Raw genomic sequence first — 20461 nt, forward strand, 5'->3', positions numbered from 1 at the left:
CATTGCCAGACCCACGTGCAGTCTAGTACTGTCACGCTGACTGCGCAAGTACACCTACTTGCCAGTCCCTAAACCTTCCCTTAACTTCATGTTAGTCACCCCTATGGTAGGCCCACGGGCAGGGTGCATTGTAAGGATAAGGTAGGACAAGCCTGACCAAGTTGGCATGTCCTAATAGTGAATTACAGCCATATTCGTTTTTCACTGTTGTAAGGTAACCTGCTCTCCATTAGTTAGAATGGGCTGCCAGGATTATTAATGCTATAATCCTAGTTGGCTCGGGGAACATGGTGCAATGTCGAGTTTGGTATCCCTGAACTCGGGGTTTAATCACGCATCCATTTGTGTGGATGGTTTTTGGACTCTGGGTTTGAAAATAGCACTTTTAGAAAGTGTCTATTATCTTGTCTAACCATTTCTGGTTTCTGCTGGTTTGGTGTGTGTGTGACAGGAGCTGGGTGGCTCCAGAGATCTGCTGAGTCAGTGTGGGATGAGTGGGACATTTGCATTGAGAGTAGGGGGAGAGTAGCTTCTGATAGCCTGCCCTGCCTGATACAATGCTGGCTCCACCTCCTGCCAAGCGACTGATGGCTCTGTGCCTGCCAGGGACGATCCTGGCCCCACCTCCTGCCGGGAGGCTGATAGCTCTGCTCCTGCCAGTGACAATACTGGCTCCACCTCCTACTGGGCGGCTGAGGACTCTGCCCTGCACAGTGAATAGGCCAGGTGCCTCTGCCTGGCTACACCCACAACAGACCCAGGATGTTGGGAAATTCCCCTGCATGGACAAAGGGATCAAAACCAAAAAGGGGTATAAGAGAAGGACCCCTGAACCAAGAATTTAGATCACTTCTGACAAGGAAACCTGAACCAAGGACAAGAAGCCTGCTGATCCAAGGACTTGCCTACCCCTTCTGCCAGTGGGCTGTTTGCTGGGGGGAATCCTGCAGTGGTTCTTTATTTTTGCCAAGGAACCAGGAGAGAGGAACTGTGTGTGTACTCTCAAGCTTTGCTAAGAAAATCTCCAAGGACTGGAAGAGTGCCAGTCTCCTGCTGAAGTCACAGGGCTAAAGGACTTCATCTGCTAAAAGTGCTATTTGCTGGAACCTGTGAATCCAGCACCTCTGAAAGAAACCAGCAATCTCGATGCCGACGGACGCCGCCGAATCCAGCCCGACATCGTGAGTAACGGCTCCAGTGTCCCGCTTCCTCGACGCCGGCCGCCGGGCCCGATCAACGCCAGCAGCAACGCCAGTGAGTAGCGAGTTCGGCTCCAGCTCCAAGTGACCCCGTGTCTGCACCGCTGCTGATCGCATCGACTTCGAGCCCTCTCGACGCTGTGAGCGCTGCTCACTCTTGCAACTTCATCGACATCGACGACGACGCCGTATCCTGCTTCACCTCGTGAGCGCTGCTCCTGCCCGACATCGATCGACGCCGCTGCAGGTCGCCCAGACTCCGAGGCCGGATCGACGCCGAAGACGCGACGCCGGACATCTCGACGCCGCTGATCATTGTGTGCTTCGCTTTTCCAAGGTACTGTGTTGTGGGGGTCTGCTCGACTCCGGGCTCGACGTAGCGCTCCTCGCGGTCGACACCGAACCCTTTGGATTAACTTTGCCTCGACGTCGTGTGACTCCCGTGTGGGTTTCATTGTTGCCAAGAACTTTGTTTTAAAGAAGAAGAGTTACTTTTGATACTAAAGACTTTGTGCTAAGAAGAAACTACACTTGAACTATTATTTTTCCTTCCAAGAGTATTTATTGAGATTGTGGTATATTTTTGTCGTTATTTGGTCTTGTGCTAAGCCTTATATAAAAATACTTATTTTTATAATACTACTGTGTCGTGTCCATTTGTAGTGTATTCACTTTATTACTGTATGTGGTCATAAATGCTTAACGCACAGCCTCTGAGATAAGCCTGTCTGCTCTGCCAAGCAACCAAGGGGGTGAGCAGGGGTTATCAAAGGGTGTGATCCCCTTGCCCTGACTAGAAAAGCTGTGTCCCTATTTGTCAGAAGTGCATACCTCTGCCAACTAGAGACAGCTGGTTCTAACAATCACTATACAAGAGAAGGCGTAACTGTATAGGGCCAGCGGAGCAACTCTAGACAGGTGACGTGAGGGGGATCAGTATTTTAAGTATATTTAGAAATTACGCACAATACTTGGGCAAACAAATTGCTGGAATTTCTGTGGGCTCACAGTCTGTGCTAGTAGATGACAAACAAAATACTTTCATAAGGAGCACGGTGTTACGCATCATGGAATTAAAGACCGGAGGTAGTTTGGGACCAGGGATCCAACAATATGGAATCATAGAGCCAGGGGGGGGGTGAGGATCCCGGTCTCGTGCCTCTAAAATATAAAGGCCAGCCAAAAGAGAGATAAAAACCAGGAGATAGAAAGGTGCTGTCTACAAAAACTGACAATTCTCAGGCAAGAAATATATATATATATATGTATATATATATATATATATTCGGTACGTTGTCGTCCCAGCAACCAATGATTCAGTCAAAAGACGAGGCAAACCCAGTATCTGGTGCGTGTTAATTTATTTTAAACCCAACACCACTCTGCCATGACGCGTTTCGGCCTGGCGAGGCCTTGATCACATGACAACGTCATGGAGGCGGACTAGCACATTTAAGGTGCACGGTGCCATTGGTAAACATAGACATAGAAAAAATACTTCATGACATAATGTCTTAACATCAAGTGGTATTGCGTGGCAATTGTTATGATCACAATTTCTCGCCATTAGTAATTGCACATAATTTACACAGTATACGGTTAAATTGATTATCGTTTGCAATTAAGAATAATGATAAAACACAATAAATACTACTCTAAAATGTTTTAAAATATAAATATTCAAATTCATTGCAAAGATAAAAGACTTGGCTTCCCTAAAACCATGGTAAAATGTGTATGAAAACTCCGGTTAGTCATGATAAAATATCAACTTATCTAACCAATTTAAAACACATATTTACAGGGAGGCTAAAAACCAAATCCGTCACTAATTCAAAAGTGACCGGGAGGTTCATTGAGCCCAAGTGGGCTAACCTTAAGTTATGTGCAAAACAACGCAAGTCATATCAAATACATGAATATGTCTGTTAGCAATGGCATATAACTAAAATGAAATAAAATAAATACATATGTATTGAAATGAAAAGTGCTACCAGTGAAATACCAAAAAATAAATTGTGCGCTAAAATCAAATATGGACGGCATCGTTTCATTGTAACTTGGCATGTATAGATATTTTAGATTTTTAAGTGCAAAAATGCATACAAAATTACTCCTATTAAGTTACCAAATTCATAAATAGGTATAACAATCCTCACTGGCATTGAGACCGTTTGGTATTTTTGTATCAAGCAAGATGATATGTCTCCTCTCTAGTTTGCGTAGCTGGGCTTCACGGTCCCCACCCCTTCTCTGGGGTGGTACTGTGTCTATTACAAAGTATTTGAGCCCGCTGGCATTCTTAGCATGACACTCCTCAAAATGCCGCGCAACAGGATATGCTGCGTCAGCATTTATGATGGCTCTGAGGTGTTGCAGAATCCGTTTGTACACCTGTGGCCTGGTACTTCCTACATACCTGAGGCCACAGGGACATTCCAGAATGTAGACGGCGTATTCGGTTCTGCAATTCAGTTTGTGTCGAATTTGAATAGGGTCAGTACTGAAAGGGGTCGTATATTCTTTCTTGCTTATACCATTTTTGCAGGCTTTGCAAGCAAAGCATTTCAGAAAGCCCCTACTGCTATCAAGCCAGGATGTGTTAGTTCTGATTTCCGGGCTACTGGAGACAAGACTATCCTGCATGGATCTGGCTTTCCTATAGGTGATACTAGGAGTACCCTTCATTAAGTGGCCAACAACCGAATCACTAGTTACGAGTGACCAGTTGTTTTTCACAATCCTGTGAATGGCCTTGTGTTGAGTACTGAAGCCAAAAATGATACGTGTCTCATTGTCAGATACTGGGATTGGAGTATTGTCCACTGTAGGAAATAGTAGTTGCTGCCTATCTTTGGAGTTAGCTCTGTTGATAGCTCTGGTCAGAGTGTCGTTGTTATACCCTCTGCTTAGAAACCTAATCTGACATTCTCTTTGGGACTTGTGGCATTCCGTGTCGCTGCTGCATATTCTCCTAATACGGAGCATCTCCCCATAGGGTATGCTCCGTATTAGGTGTGCTGGATGCTGACTGGCAGCATGTAGAACGGAATTACCAGCCGTAGGTTTCCTGAAGAGTTTAGTCTCCAATCTGCCATCAACTACAACTATCTCAACGTCCAGGAAACTGACTGACTCTGCGCTGATGCTGCTGGTAAACTGTAAATTCAAATTGTTTACATTAAGTTGTTCAATAAATTCAGCAACCTCGCTAGTGGACCCGTCCCAAATAAAGAGGAGGTCGTCAATATATCTTAACCACCTCTTTATTTTGGTGTTAACAATGGGACTAAAGTCAATGGCCAGGACCTGCTCCTCCCAATACCCCATATGTAAGCAGGCATAGCTTGGGGAGAAGCAGCCCCCCATTGCTACACCCCTGGTTTGTTGAAATAGCTGGTTAGAAAACAGAAAAACATTGTTATTCAAACAAAGATTAATCATGTCAATGATCATTTTGGAATGTTCAATTTGAGTGGTTGGTCTCTTGTTCAAGTAATACTGAATGGCTCTTGTGCCATCCCTGTGGAAGATACTAGTATACATATATATATATATATATTACCTACTGGCGGTCGCCAGTAGGTAGTTATAGTTAGGATCTACTTTCCATAGGAAAGCCGCAACATTCTATTGGGAATAACTTTGGCGCCGGTGGACGAATCTTCGCGAATTTCTCAAAGTTTGTGGCCCGCTCCGCTCCGCTCTGCTCCTTCCCTGGAAATGTGGGGGGGATTTGTCAAGCGGGGGCCGAGATAAAAGGGGGGTCCCAAAATGTGCTTTCTCCATGTTAATTTCCATAGGGCGGTCAAACTCACTTTTAGCCCAAACGGCTGAATGGATTTCCACCAAACTTGGCAAAATTGTAGGGACTGGTACCCCGATGTGCCTTTGCTATGTCTCAAGATATATGCTCCAGTGGTTTTTACGAAAATTGACTTTGAAAAAATATATATTGGGCTACATTGGGCTATATATATGTTAGAGCCCAAATGTAGCCCAATGTAGCCCAATGTAGCCCAAAGATGGCCACCAGAGACAAAAAAAACAAATTTAGCCCAAATATCAGCCAGATGTAGCCCAACTATAGCCCAATGACAGAATGTCCCAGAGTGTTCTAAAGAACAACTAGAGCGCTAACAGTCTTACTTATGACAAAAGTATGGCACACCTGAAGTCATCTTGATTGGAATAAAGTGTTAACACTTAAAACATTTAATTTGCAAAGGAACAAAATGAGGGGGTTCATTTTGCCATAGAAATTATGATTAGTGCTGAAGAAAGAAAAATTTGAGATGTCATCAGTGATGTCCTGAGTGATGTCACTGACCATGTCATGAATGATGTAATATGTGACGTCATCAGCAGTGCATTGCACGAGCAAGTTATAGTGAGTCCAACTAACTATAACGTGGGAATTTCAATGGTTTTATGCAAGTAAAATTTCCACCTAACTATAACTGGTGTGAAACCTATGGTTTTTTCAGTGAATATATATATAGATATAGATATATATATCCAAAGCATAACTTCCATTCCGAAGAAAGAAGAGCGCCGGACCTAGGATTTTCAGAAAAGGCACTTTATTATGCAATGCACAGCTTGCTTGTTTCCTACACAGCTTGCTTGTTTCCTTACGCGTTTCAGCTATCGTCGTAGCCTTGATCACAGGTGAGCAAGTTGCATCAGGGTTTGCGGCGTCACTACGTCATTTATGCGCCACGTCAGACTCATTGTGTGTTCATGTAGTCTTGAACTTCATACAACTCCCATAAAGCACCTCGAATTTAGGTCTCCGTTTTTTAAACACTGCATTCCCTTCCATCCAAGTGGTTTTGCAGGCTTTCATAATATGTGTTAGAGTCCATTCTAAGTGTTCACATTCATGCTAATTTTTTAGCAATGCCGTTTGAAATGTCAATTACATTTTGTTGCAGTACCTGAGATTCGTGAAGTCCTTGAAGGCAGGACCGTGTCCTGACTTCATCCCTTGCCCAAAATATACACCAAATAAACTGGCTGGACTCTCCGTGCCTTTTAGTTTGGAAATAGTTCGGGCGGGTCCCACTCCTTTCAAATTAACTCCAACTCGCTTTGTCCGCCAGGAGCCTCGACCTCACCAGGGTGGTTCAGCGCATGGGGCAGACCTTCCCACAATTACATCCAAAGCATAACTTCCATTCCGAAGAAAGAAGAGCGCAACTGACTCTGCTGCCTTTGCTGTTTGTTGGAGCCCTGATTCACCGCCTAAGCTACAGGAGTAGCCAAACCATCTTCACCCCGCGTTTGCTGGAGCGGCTGGGACGCCGGTAAATACTGTGTGGCCGCAGAGGAGGGTGAGGCGCCGGCCCCGGGACTGCGAGGACCAGCATACAACAGCTCCAGCTGGTCCTCTTCCCGTGAGAGCCGCGCCCCCTCACAGTGCCACGCCCCCAGCCAAGCCCTTAACATCTCGCGGCACCCGCTTCGCGGGTGCCACTCGCAACTGACTCTGCTGCCTTTGCTGTTTGTTGGAGCCCAGATTCACCGCCTAAGCTACAGGAGTAGCCAAACCATCTTCACCCCGCGTTTGCTGGAGCGGCTGGGACGCGGGTAAATACCGCGTGGCCGCAGAGGAGGGTGAGGCGCCGGCCCCGGGACTGCGAGGACCAGCATACAACAGCTCCAGCTGGTCCTCTTCCCGTGAGAGCCGCGCCCCCTCACAGTGCCACGCCCCCAGCCAAGCCCTTAACATCTCGCGGCACCCGCTTCGCGGGTGCCACTCGCAACTGACTCTGCTGCCTTTGCTGTTTGTTGGAGCCCTGATTCACCGCCTAAGCTACAGGAGTAGCCAAACCATCTTCACCCCGCGTTTGCTGGAGCGGCTGGGACGCCGGTAAATACCGCGTGGCCGCAGAGGAGGGTGAGGCGCCGGCCCCGGGACTGCGAGGACCAGCATACAACAGCTCCAGCTGGTCCTCTTCCCGTGAGAGCCGCGCCCCCTCACAGTGCCACGCCCCCACAACCCGCCACATCCTAAAAGCGATCCTTGGAACGCGCATCGCGGGACGCGCGCGGGACGCAGCCCGGGGCGAAGACCGGGCAAAGAGCGGGCCGTTTGAGGCCGTGGGGAGACCGGGCCGGGCTCTCCCTCTAAGCCCGAGTTCCTTGAGTATTTCTACTTCCCCCCCCTGCATCCCAAACAGACCATCTCCTCCAAACTATCCCACGAAAAATGAATACCAGGAGTAACAAACTAAAGAAATTAAAAAAGAGAGGCATTGGAGAACAGCTTTTAGGCCCAATGGATGACTTCTTGGCCAAGGCTAACACCTTTATCGACCAAAGCATTAGCCTGATAGAGGGAAGAGTATCCACAGATCTCGCGATCGCGAGGCGATCCTCTATGGGGCCATTGGCCACAGCAAGAACTCCAGAGGTGGAAAACGCCCTAGCCGATCCACCACAAAGTAGTAAGAGGCTTAGCCTGCCGAACAACGTAGATCTCTCAGCCTCTCAACTATCCCTCTCACTTACCAACTCAGACTTAGAAAAAACACCTGAACTTCTACGCGAGCAAACGCCAGAAGAAGTAAGACAGGCAAGAGGGAGGAGGGAGGGGGCTGTAAAGAAAAGGAAGGATAAGGGGAAAGCAGACCTAGCTAATGGGATCGAAATAGCTGAGACAACTGATCTAATCACGCCCCCCAACCTGGCTTGCTCGTCACCAAGAGCGGCGGACCTTACTAATCATCAGGTTCTAGTACACCATTCTTCCCCCAATAACAATATAAATACTACTGTCATAGGTTCACCCGTTATTATCTCCCACAGCAATGAACCAGATTCTCCTGATCTGGTAAATAAAATTACCTCAGTATTAAAAACTCTATTTCAACCTCTTGAAATGAGATTAATAAATATAGAAACCCAAATGCTAAAAATCACCAAATCCCTACAACATAACCCAACTTGTGAACCCCAAAAAAAGGGAACAAATAATCAATCTGTACCCCCTCTACAAAGTAAAAAAGTTACACAAACCCGTCCTGTAACAAAACCACAACCTGCTGCAAAAGACTCTGTAGTAGGCAAACCACCCGCGGTAACAATAGTACCAACTCCTAACGCTGACTCACTCCCAAAAGCCACAGCTACTAACATAACAAAAGTAAACACGCCAGCCCCAAAAACACCAGCTGCTACTAACCCTCCCCAGAGCAAACCAAACCCCACAGTTAACAAAGGTCCCACTAGAGGAGCTAACGATGGTAGAACTTATACGCATTTACCACCTGAAGCATCACCATATGTGGTCGTAATGACGGGTGTACCAGAATTAACAGGGGAGATAACTGAGCCTAACTGGTCCCTAAAGAATAAGGTCCAATATTGGCTAAACACGAACCGTCCTTCTCCCCCTAATTGGACAAGTAGGATTGCAACAGTTAGTAGGACCCCTTGGGTGGGACATACTAAAAAACTAATACAGGGTGACTGCATTGTCATCACCCTCGAGGATCCCAAGGTTGTCGAGTACATATGCTCCTGGGAACAGCAAAATCCGAGTGGGGGAATTGACACAAAGAGTCTTTCTTTCTTTTATCCTAAAAAGCATTATAATAGCCACTTTAACGAACAAGACAACCTGTGGCGTAAAGCAGTCCCACAGCCCTGGGACTTTACTAACGCTAGACCCAAGATCCCCCCACAGCAGAATGGTCTAGACCCCTCATGGTGGTCGGCCGACCCAAATTACTATCAACAGGAAGCCCCATGGCAGGTAATGGGTCCCCGCAACAGAAGAAGAGACTGGGAACAATGGGGCGCCCCACCTCAGCAGCCCTTTAGACCTAGATATGGAGAAACACCGTACTGGGAAAACTGGTCAGGTATACCAACTATGAACCGATACAGTAGTCTAGAGATGGTCGATTGACCACCACCTGATTCTACCAACGACAACCCAAACATTCCACCTAGTGTCCCGGAAAGGAAAGTGACCACGAGACAAGATAATAGACAACGATCTTTGTCTGTCATTTTCTGGAACATAGCGGGACTTCGCACTAAAATAGATGATGGCTCAGCAGCCCAATTTCTCGAGGATGGAAAAATAATATGCCTCCAGGAAACATGGGCCATAAAAGAGCTACATATCGCAGGCTATAAAACCCTTTTTTCCCCAGCCATTCCTAGTACTGCGGGTAGGCCCAAGGGGGGTTTGATCACCTACATAGCTAACACAATTCCTAGCCTGAAACTCCTCAAAATTGAAAACTCTCCAAACTTCCAACTTATTACCATCTCAGTTGGCAAAGATGTTATTGTCATCCTAGTAAACTTCTACAACAACCTAGAAGAAGAACATTTCATCAAAATTCTCCAGACAATCCAGGAAAAAATCGCTAGATATACCAAGACATATAGTAAAAAGGCAACTGTTCACTTACTATGGGGAGGAGACTTTAATATCCATCCCTGCCCACATCTGAACAATCTTAACTGTGGGATAGTGGACGAGCACGATAACCCCCTTGCCCATTTTTCACACGATGGAAAAGGGGAAGCGATGAACAATCTCCTCACAGACCTGGAATTGTCACTAACAAACAAGCAAAATCCGGATGATAATACTCTCTACCCCACATATCTAGGGCGGGGACACGAGACTACTGTAGATTATGTCCTAACAACGGATGGGCTGAGACAGTTAACTACGGACTTTACCCTATTGGCAAACAACTTAAGCGATCATTCTGCGCTTAGAGTGGATCTGGATCTTCTAGATCACCCATCACAGACTACCCTAATTGCACACACTCTTTCTCAAAATCAGATAGAAGTGGGCAGACCAAATGGTTTCACAGTGAAATGGGGCAAGACGGATCCAACCCAACTAAGCAGTAGTATAATAAAGACGCTATACCCTAACATAATAAACTGCTTAGACCTGGAATCTGATGACAACGTCATCCTCCAAAACTTCAAGATCATTTTGGATAAAACCAAACTAATGCTGACCAGGGAAAATAAATCAAATAACCCAAATAATCCAACAATCCCAGGCTGGTTTAATCACGACTGTACGAGCTCCCTAACCAAATTAAAAGAGGCCCTAAGGCAACCAAAAAGAGACATACAACTGATCAAACATCTAAGACACCAGTACAAAATTGCCAGGAAACAAAGAAAACAGGAGCTAAAACAATCCTTATGGAATGAACTACATAAAAGCTCACTCACAAAAAACAGTGAATCTTTTTGGCGGACAGTGAAAACCCCTTTTCTTTCTGACTCCAGTAGACCTCAAATTGATGTAGCGATAGAAGAGGAAACATGGGTACAACATTTCTCCCATATATTTAAATTAACATCTCCCAACGAAGAAACAACTCATTCTCATCCTCCTGTTGACTTTCCAATAAACATTCAGTTCGATATCCTTGAGGTAATGCAAGCACTAAATCTCAGTAAAGGGGGCAAAGCTCCAGGACCTGACGGGGTCCCTGTGGATCTCTTCAAACAGCATCCGGATCTGTGGGCTCCTATACTCACTAGAGTATGTTCTGCAACAGCGAGATTGGGTTTAATGGAGTCTTGGTCCAACTCCATTATGGTTCCCATCTTTAAAAAGGGGGACCGGCAAGATGTTAAATGTTACCGACCAATCTCTCTATTAGATTCTGCAGGAAAAGTAGTCGGCAGAGTAATCCTGGAACAACGGCAACAATGGGCTGACGACAGTAAGATCTTATCGAACCTTCAATTCGGTTTCAGAGAAGGATTCGGAACCGTCGAACAGGCCCTTAACCTAAGTCTAATTGTCTCCAAGTACATCCACGCAAAGCAGGGGACAATGTACATGGTGTACGTGGACTTGTCCTCTGCTTTTGACTGCGTATCACACTCAAAGCTATGGACTCTCCTGCGAAACATGGGGGTGGATCCCCTACTATTGGACTTCCTAAGGGAATTATATACGAATGCCACTGCGAGAGTGCGCTACGGGACAAAGGGCGAGCTAACTCCGTCATTTAAGGTAGAGCGAGGAGTCAGGCAGGGGTGCATCCTGGCCCCTTTCCTCTTCTCCCTGTATACAAACGGGTTGGAAGAGAGGATGTTGAGAGGGGCACAGGACCTCCCAAGAATAAAACAACGCATGATCCCGGCATTGCTCTACGCGGATGACGCGGTAATTCTGGCTCGCACCCCCATAGAACTTCAGAAATCCTTAAACAAATATGCTGATTTCATGGGCGCGCTGGACTTGAAAAAAACGTTTGTAATGGTGGCCGGTGGAGGGAGTAAACGGATAAAGAACATCACCCTCAACAATCAAAATCTTGAGAGAACGCCACAATATCCCTACCTGGGCATAATGATCGATGAGAAATTAAAATGGAAATCTGCCATTGAGTCGAGAAGGCACCTTTTTAGAAGAGCCAACACTGCCTTGATTAGCTTTTCACAAAGACTCGGAAGGAGATCCCCAGTGGAGATGTTGCAAATCTATTCCGCAAAATGCCTATCCACTGCCCTATATGGGGCCGGCGTTTGGGGACATGTTGACGCCGCATCTCTACAAACAGCCGAGAACTCATTCATCAGATTCCTCTTATCCGCCCCCAAGTGTTCAGCCACATACGCATGCCACATGGAACTGGGAATCCCCTACATTGAGGACCTAATAAAAGTACAGCCATAGCTACTCTGGAGGCGCATATGGCTCTCTGACAAGAACATGTTGACCAAAGCCATTATAGAGGATTCAATGGCCCTTGATAATGTGCACAGAATAGCCTGGCTTACCTACGTGAAGCGATTTTTTACGGACATGGGTTTAGAAAGATTCTACTTCAGTCCACAATCTCTGACCGAGATAAGCAAGAAAGAGCTGAAACTGAAGGCAATGAGCCATCTTGAGTCACTCAGAATCTCCCTGCTCTCAAACAAACAATCTGTACAACACGCGAACATGGTACAGTTATCGCTACAAATCCAGCCTTATCTTGCACTAGAAATTAACTCTTATGAAAGGATGCTCTTAACTAGACTCAGACTCAATCTGTTTCACAGACTTGTCGCTTTCCCGCAAATGAACACTTGGGAATCAAAACTGTCTGTATGCCCCTGTGATGAGACTTCTGTTCAAACATGTATGCATACGATACTGTTTTGTAAATACTACCATCCCCACAGGAGAACCTGGCTATTTCCATTATTAAAAGACTGGGGCCTTAGACAATGCCGTCCGGCCATGATCCTTTTGCAGATGTTAGACTCTGAGCGCACCTGTTATCATGTATTGAACTTTTTAAAATGCATTATTAGACATCGAAGGAATCTTTAAAAAGAAATCTTTTTTTGTATTAATTGTTTTAATGCTGTAAATTTCATATTGCTGCTTTTATGGTTTTATAATTGACAAAAACCGAATAAAGGAATTTATATATAACTTCCATTCCGAAGAAAGAAGAGCGCCGGACCTAGGATTTTCAGAAAAGGCACTTTATTATGCAATGCACAGCTTGCTTGTTTCCTACACAGCTTGTTTGTTTCCTTACGCGTTTCAGCTATCGTCGTAGCCTTGATCACAGGTGAGCAAGTTGCATCAGAGTTTGCGGCGTCACTACGTCATTTATGCGCCACGTCAGACTCATTGTGTGTTCATGTAGTCTTGAACTTCATACAACTCCCATAAAGCACCTCGAATTTAGGTCTCCGTTTTTTAAACACTGCATTCCCTTCCATCCAAGTGGTTTTGCAGGCTTTCATAATATGTGTTAGAGTCCATTCTACGTTTTCACATTCATGCTCATTTTTTAGCAATGCCGTTTGAAATGTCAATTACATTTTGTTGCAGTACCTGAGATTCGTGAAGTCCTTGAAGGCAGGACCGTGTCCTGACTTCATCCCTTGCCCAAAATATACACCAAATAAACTGGCTGGACTCTCCGTGCCTTTTAGTTTGGAAATAGTTTGGGCGGGTCCCACTCCTTTCAAATTAACTCCAACTCGCTTTGTCCGCCAGGAGCCTCGACCTCACCAGGGTGGTTCAGCGCATGGGGGAAAATCCTAGGTCCGGCGCTCTTCTTTCTTCGGAATGGAAGTTATGCTTTGGATGTAATTGTGGGAAGGTCTGCCCCCATGCGCTGAACCACCCTGTTGAGGTCGAGGCTCCTGGCGGACAAAGCGAGTTGGAGTTAATTTGAAAGGAGTGGGACCCGCCCGAACTATTTCCAAACTAAAAGGCACGGAGAGTCCAGCCAGTTTATTTGGTGTATATTTTGGGCAAGGGATGAAGTCAGGACACGGTCCTGCCTTCAAAGACTTCACGAATCTCAGGTACTGCAACAAAATTTAATTGACATTTCAAACGGCATTGCTAAAAAATGAGCATGAATGTGAACACTTAGAATGGACTCTAACACATATTATGAAAGCCTGCAAAACCACTTGGATGGAAGGGAATGCAGTGTTTAAAAAACGGAGACCTAAATTCGAGGTGCTTTATGGGAGTTGTATGAAGTTCAAGACTACATGAACACACAATGAGTCTGACGTGGCGCATAAATGACGTAGTGACGCCGCAAACCCTGATGCAACTTGCTCACCTGTGATCAAGGCTACGACGATAGCTGAAACGCGTAAGGAAACAAGCAAGCTGTGTAGGAAACAAGCAAGCTGTGCATTGCATAATAAAGTGCCTTTTCTGAAAATCCTAGGTCCGGCGCTCTTCTTTCTTCGGAATGGAAGTTATGCTTTGGATGTAATTGTGGGAAGGTCTGCCCCCATGCGCTGAACCACCCTGGTGAGGTCGAGGCTCCTGGGGACAAAGCGAGTTGGAGTTAATTTGAAAGGAGTGGGACCCGCCCGAACTATTTCCAAACTAAAAGGCACGGAGAGTCCAGCCAGTTTATTTGGTGTATATTTTGGGCAAGGGATGAAGTCAGGACACGGTCCTGCCTTCAATGACTTCACGAATCTCAGGTACTGCAACAAAATTTAATTGACATTTCAAACGGCATTGCTAAAAAATGAGCATGAATGTGAACACTTAGAATGGACTCTAACACATATTATGAAAGCCTGCAAAACCACTTGGATGGAAGGGAATGCAGTGTTTAAAAAACGGAGACCTAAATTCGAGGTGCTTTATGGGAGTTGTATGAAGTTCAAGACTACATGAACACACAATGAGTCTGACGTGGCGCATAAATGACGTAGTGACGCCGCAAACCCTGATGCAACTTGCTCACCTGTGATCAAGGCTACGACGATAGTTGAAACGCGTAAGGAAACAAGCAAGCTGTGTAGGAAACAAGCAAGCTGTGCATTGCATAATAAAGTGCCTTTTCTGAAAATAGATATATATATATATACCACATAGAAGTACGTGTGGAGACCACTTTACTGGAAGAGGTTTTGTGAACCATTGCAAGTAGTGACCAGGAAGTCAATAGGGAATTGAGGATGTCAATCATAATCTGTTAAGTCGAAATAGGGTCATTGCCTGCCTCTGTTGATGTATGTACCTGCAGAGCAGAAGAGCCAGTTTAAAAATACAGATCAGGCTCTTGTTCTTGCTCCTAGGTAGTACTAGTGTCTTAGGACTGTGCCCCAGGGGATGTCATCATTTAATCCTTGTTTATGAGTCCCTAGGCGGTAGACCCACCTTTGTTCCTTTTCAAACAGTATCTGCGGGATGTTTTTTCCCAGTGCAGACTTGCTCGATGATGATCCATTTAAGATCGTTGGTAGTGTGATTATTTTCTAAAAAGTGGTCGCTTATCTTCATGGTAACTTTACGGCACCTGATGTTACTTTGATGTTCATATATTCTCTGTTTGATTTTGCGAGTGGTCATGCCCACGTCCTGCAACTGGCAATAGCATGTGATGAGGTAGACTACGATAGTAGAGTTACAGTTTGGGTTAGTACTTTGTGTCCATGTTTTCCCAGGCTCAAGATTCAAGATCTTGGTGTTTGATGTTAGGTGGCAGATGCTGCTGTTGGAACATGGAATATGGCTCACCACTCTTGGAAGGCCCCAGGTGGCTGTTTACCTTTCTGCCTGCACTGGCATACTTTAGGCTGCCATGGCCAACACACACATCCTTGCACAAGAGCGCAAAGATGTGTGCATAGGGGTTGGAAGTAGAGGTGTGGGTGCCGCAGCACCCCTTAAATCAACATGCTGGAGTTCAGGAGGGGAATGAGCAATAAATATTTATTTGTATTCTCACATTTGCTGTACATTCAAAGACAGGGGTCTAATGTCAGGCCAAGTCTTCTGAACAATTGCTGCATAATCTTATACCAAGGAGATTGTTTTTACGAGAGGCGTGGCTTGGATGCCGAGGAGGTAGGCAGCGTGAGCCCGGAGCTCCGCGCCCGAACCCGAATATCATCCTGATTATCTGAACGAATTCCAGCGAAACTGGGATAACCCAAAATCTGAAGGCATCGCAGAGGGAGCAGCGCTCACAGCGGACGTCCTAGAGCCGTTCCTGGTTTTGAAATTGGACTTAGAAGGCTGGCACCAGGGGTGATGCCATCGATCTAAGATGGCGCCCTGAGCCCGGGACGAAGAAACGTCGAGAACACGAGGCTGGACTCTTCTGCTGTCCTATTACTGGTGCTGTTGGATGAACTGAAGGACCCCTCTTGACCTACCCGGCGAGCACGGACGAACTCTCCTCGGGTTGAGGCGAGCTGGTGGGAATAGTGGCCATAACTAGGATCGCCGACGAAGCGACAAAATGGCGGCGGCCCAGTGACGACGGTCCCGATTATCAGTGCACAAGCTGGCAGCAAAGGGCTCAACGGTAGCAGGGGACCCTGGACTACGGCGCTGCCTAGTGCGCTTAGAGCGGAGCCCACTGTGCTGAGTACATCCGTGGTCTTCGATCCTGTTGCCCGGGGAGTTTCCTAGTGGCGGAACTCTACATTGCGAAGACAGTGGGGCGACAAAGGGACCCTAGAGGCCGCCACCATTTGCAGCCGAGATAGGGAAACCGAAAGGGAAGGGAGAAGGTGCGACCGACGCAGAGGCGGCGGATGGAGCGGATCGTGACCAATCTGCTCTCCAGCGCATGCAGGACCGTATATTGGAGGCCATCGCGACCACAAAAGACGCCCTGCAGCAGGACATCGCCCAGGTGGCGACAGGTTTGGGTCTCCTAAAAGTGGATCACGATAAACTTAAGGATAGAGTGAAATCCGTGGAGGTCACTGTTCAGGAATTGGCCCCAGACCACGCAGCTCTGAAAGCGCAGATGGCGAATGCCCTAGACAGGCTGAGGGTGCTGGAGAAGAGGGCCGAGGACGCGGAAAACAGGACTAGGCGCAATAATGTTCGCCTCGTGGGCCTGCCGGAGAAAATTGAGGGCGATGATATGGTGGGCTACCTCGACAACTGGTTACGTACTGAGGTGGCACCTGAGGGACTGTCTCCTTTCTTCTCCCTGGAACGGGCCCACAGGGTACCGGCGAGGCCTCCGGCCCCGGGCCTCCCACCTCGCCCGGTGGTGTTCAAGTTGCTCCATTACAGGGACCGGGACTGGCTACTACAGAAGGCGAGGGAAGCGGGACCCTTTCAAGTGGACAATAACAGAGTCACCATGTTCCCGGACTACACTTTTGAGACTCAGAAACTCAGGGCCAACTTCTTGTCCATCAAGCGGGAGCTCCGTGGCGAGGGCATAAAATACTCCCTGCTCTTCCCAGCGAAGTTGAGAGTGGTGGTGGATGAAAAATCGCTATTTTTTACGACATCGGCGGATGCTTGGGCCTGGTGGGACACTTATAAAGCTGGAACGGACGGAGCTAAAGCCAGGGCGGAGGTGGCTAGAGTGGAGCAGCCGATCAGGCAGTCCCAACGGATTCGGAAAAATCGTCGAAGAACTGGTAAACTTTCCATGTCACAAACAGAGACAGAGAGGAAGGCGGCCCTGCAGGCAGTTGTGGACCTATCTAACGCGACTAGAAGCCAGTCCGGGAAGGGCACGGACTCTGATGAGCAGGGCACGGGCTCGGAGACGGGGCTCTCGGAATTTGGTGGAGCCAAAGGCCCAATAGTGACACCGCAGACTTCTGGGGAGATCCCGGAGGCATGATACGCTGGACGAGAGGAGCAGCCTAATGGTCAGACGCTGGGGCGCTATGCCCGTGAACGCAGTATAATGCTATACGGGGTTTCGTGACTCTGTAATGAGGGGATCATGGGACGGAATGTGCAGGGCTGATTTGTTTTGACGGACCCTCTCGGCATCGGTCCGCGCCCTACTGGCCCTTACGGTCATCGCAGTGGAGACTGCGAATACTAGTGCCTTCTTTTGAGGGTTGTTGGGTGTGATAGTTTGGATGGGGTTGCTTCCGATTGTGGGGGGCCTGTCCTGGGGGGGTGGGAACTGAGAGTAGTTGGGGTTGCTCAGGTTGTTTTGGAGGGGGGGGGGATTCATTTGTCTGGAGTGGGAGGGAGGGGCAGCAGGCTGTTGGCAAACGTGCATGGTCGATGACTCTTATTGTTCTGTCTGTGTGTGCGAAGGGATATGGCTAGTACGGGGGCTCTGAAATGTGTGACCTGGAATGTGCGGGGTCTCCAGACTATGGAACGGAGACACAAGGTTCAAGCGTATCTGAAACGTAGGGGTGTGCACATAGCGTTCCTACAAGAGACGCACCTCAACAAGCAGGAGGGGATTGCGTTGCAAAGGAGGTGGCGGGGACAACTGTTTAACACAACCTATTCGGCCTTTGCAAGAGGGACGTTGATTTGGGTACGAGCGGGGGTCCCTTTCCAAGTCACTAAAACAATGGTGGACCCGGAGGGACGGTATGTGGCGGTGGAGGGGAGATTGAGGGGCCGGGTGGTTTCCCTCTGCAGTGTGTACGCCCCCAATGTGGATTTGCCCGCTTTTTTAACGACTCTCTCGGGCAAACTGGCGAGTTACTTAGCAGGGCCAGTGCTTATGGGGGGGGACTTCAACTCGGTGGTGGATGTTGATATGGATAGATCCCACCCCCCGCTGCGTGCGTCCCCAGCACACAGGGTAGCAAAACGCAGGCTGGAGTGGCAGGAGAGTTGGGCCCTGGGAGATGCTTGGAGGACGCTACACCCCACCACTAGGGACTATTCCTTTCACTCACATATGCATGACCTACATGTTAGATTAGATGCATTTCTGTGCTCATTACATATGCTCTCCACAGTGGGTAGCGCAGAGTATTTGGCTCGCACGGTGTCGGACCACAACCCTTTGTTGCTGTCCCTGAACTGGATGGTGGAAGTTAACTGTGTGCCAACATGGCGACTGCAGCCTGATACCTTAGATGACTTGCTTTTCAGGGAGGCATTAGGGGAGCGAATAGAGTGCTACTTTGAGGAGAACAGTGGCTCCGCCTCTTCTAGGGCGGTGGAGTGGGACGCATTTAAGGTGGTGGTCAGGGGGCATTGTATTGGGCGCACTGCAGGGGCTCGGAGGAATTTGTTGGATGATCTTGAGAAGGCGGAGAAGCGGTTGAGGGAGAAGGAGCGAGAACGCCCGAATCACCACAAGCTTCAGGAGGGGCTTAGTGGCGCCAGAGAGGCACTAGCGGTGGAATTGGAACGGCTGCGTAGCTTTGACCATAAAGCGTACATGACAAAGGCGCATGCGAAAGGTGATAAGGCGGGGTCGATGCTGGCGTGGCTTGCCAATCCGATCAGGCGGGGCTCGCCGATCATGGCGATTCAGGCGGTGGGGGAGGAGCTGTGTCACACCCAGGCCGGGATCCTGGATAGGTTCAGGGCGTATTACGAGTGTTTGTACGAGAGCGGAGAGACGGGCGGGGTGGATGAGTTGGGCACCTTTCTAGACGGCTTACAGCTGCCGCAATTGGAGGAATCGGAGGCTGAGGAGTTAGGTCGGCCCATCACGATCGGGGAGATAGGGAGTGCAGTGAAGCAGATGGCTAGGAATAAGACTCCAGGGCTTGACGGTCTCCCGATAGAGTTTTATAGTAAATATTTGGAGTACCTAGCTCCGCAACTACAATTGGTCTACAATGAAGCACAATCGCGTGGTCGGCTCCCGGGCTCCATGTGTGAGGCCCTAATGATCCCATTATTAAAACCTGGCAGAGAGGGCACGGCCCTTTCATCCTACCGACCGTTATCCATGCTCACGATGGACTACAAGATCCTGAGTAAAATCCTAGCGAATAGACTACTGACCCACATGACCGGTCTGGTTCACGAGGATCAATGCGGATTTATCCCCACGCGTAACACTGCCCACAATATCCGCAGGCTTACAAGATTGATGGGGGCCTGCAGGTTGGATGCCACTACTCCATTTGTGCTCTCCATAGACATCGAGAAAGGCCTTCGATAGCCTTGAGTGGGATTACCTGTACGGGGTGATGAGGAGGTTCGGGCTGGGGGACGGGTACATTAACTGGACCAAAGTCCTGTATACGGAGGCCGTAGCTAGAGTCAAGGTTGGCGCCCTAATATCGAAACAGTACCGTGTACCGCGTGGAACCAGGCAAGGGTGCTCCCTTTCTCCCCTCTTATTTGCTTTGGCAATGGAACCTTTTGCAGTAGAAGCCAGATCTGGCCGCCACTATGCGGGGTTGATGTACAGAGACAGGCCGCATCTCATCTCGTTGTATGCGGACGACCTACTCATGTTCTTGGCTGATGCGGAAGCAGAGTTACTGGGGGCGAGACATCTGTTGGAGCTGTTTGGGAGGATGTCGGGCCTAAAGGTTAATTGGCCCAAATCCTGTCTGTACCCACTGAGACGGGGGGAGCCGTGTCCTCTCACAGCGCAGGAACTCCGATGGGAGCCGCATTGCCTGCACTATCTTGGTGTATACATCTACCATACTCCACCGGATATGCTGGATGGTAATATTAACCGTTGCATTATGGCTCTGAGAGGGAGTTTGGATTTTTGGTCCACTCTTCCATTGTCGCTGGCTGGGCGGATCTCCCTCCTAAAGATGGTGGCTCTGCCTAGGCTGTTGTACTACTTCAGAACGCTCCCGGTATGGATTCCGAGCTCCGTTTTCCGACGCCTGAGATCACTAACTATAGCTTTTCTTTGGGGCACGGGTAGGCGACGAATCGCGCTGGACACCCTCCTGAGGCCCAAGGACGAGGGGGGACTGGCGGTGCCTGATTTTGAAGGTTATTATCTGGCGGCTCAGTTGCAGGCTTTCACTCAGGAGGTCGCGAGGGTATATCGAGGCCCGGAGTATGCTAGGGATGAGGGCATCGCGCGGCATGTGCT

This window comes from Lissotriton vulgaris, chromosome 6 (genome assembly GCF_964263255.1).
Source record: "Lissotriton vulgaris chromosome 6, aLisVul1.2, whole genome shotgun sequence".
NCBI classification, from domain to species: Eukaryota; Metazoa; Chordata; class Amphibia; order Caudata; family Salamandridae; genus Lissotriton; species Lissotriton vulgaris.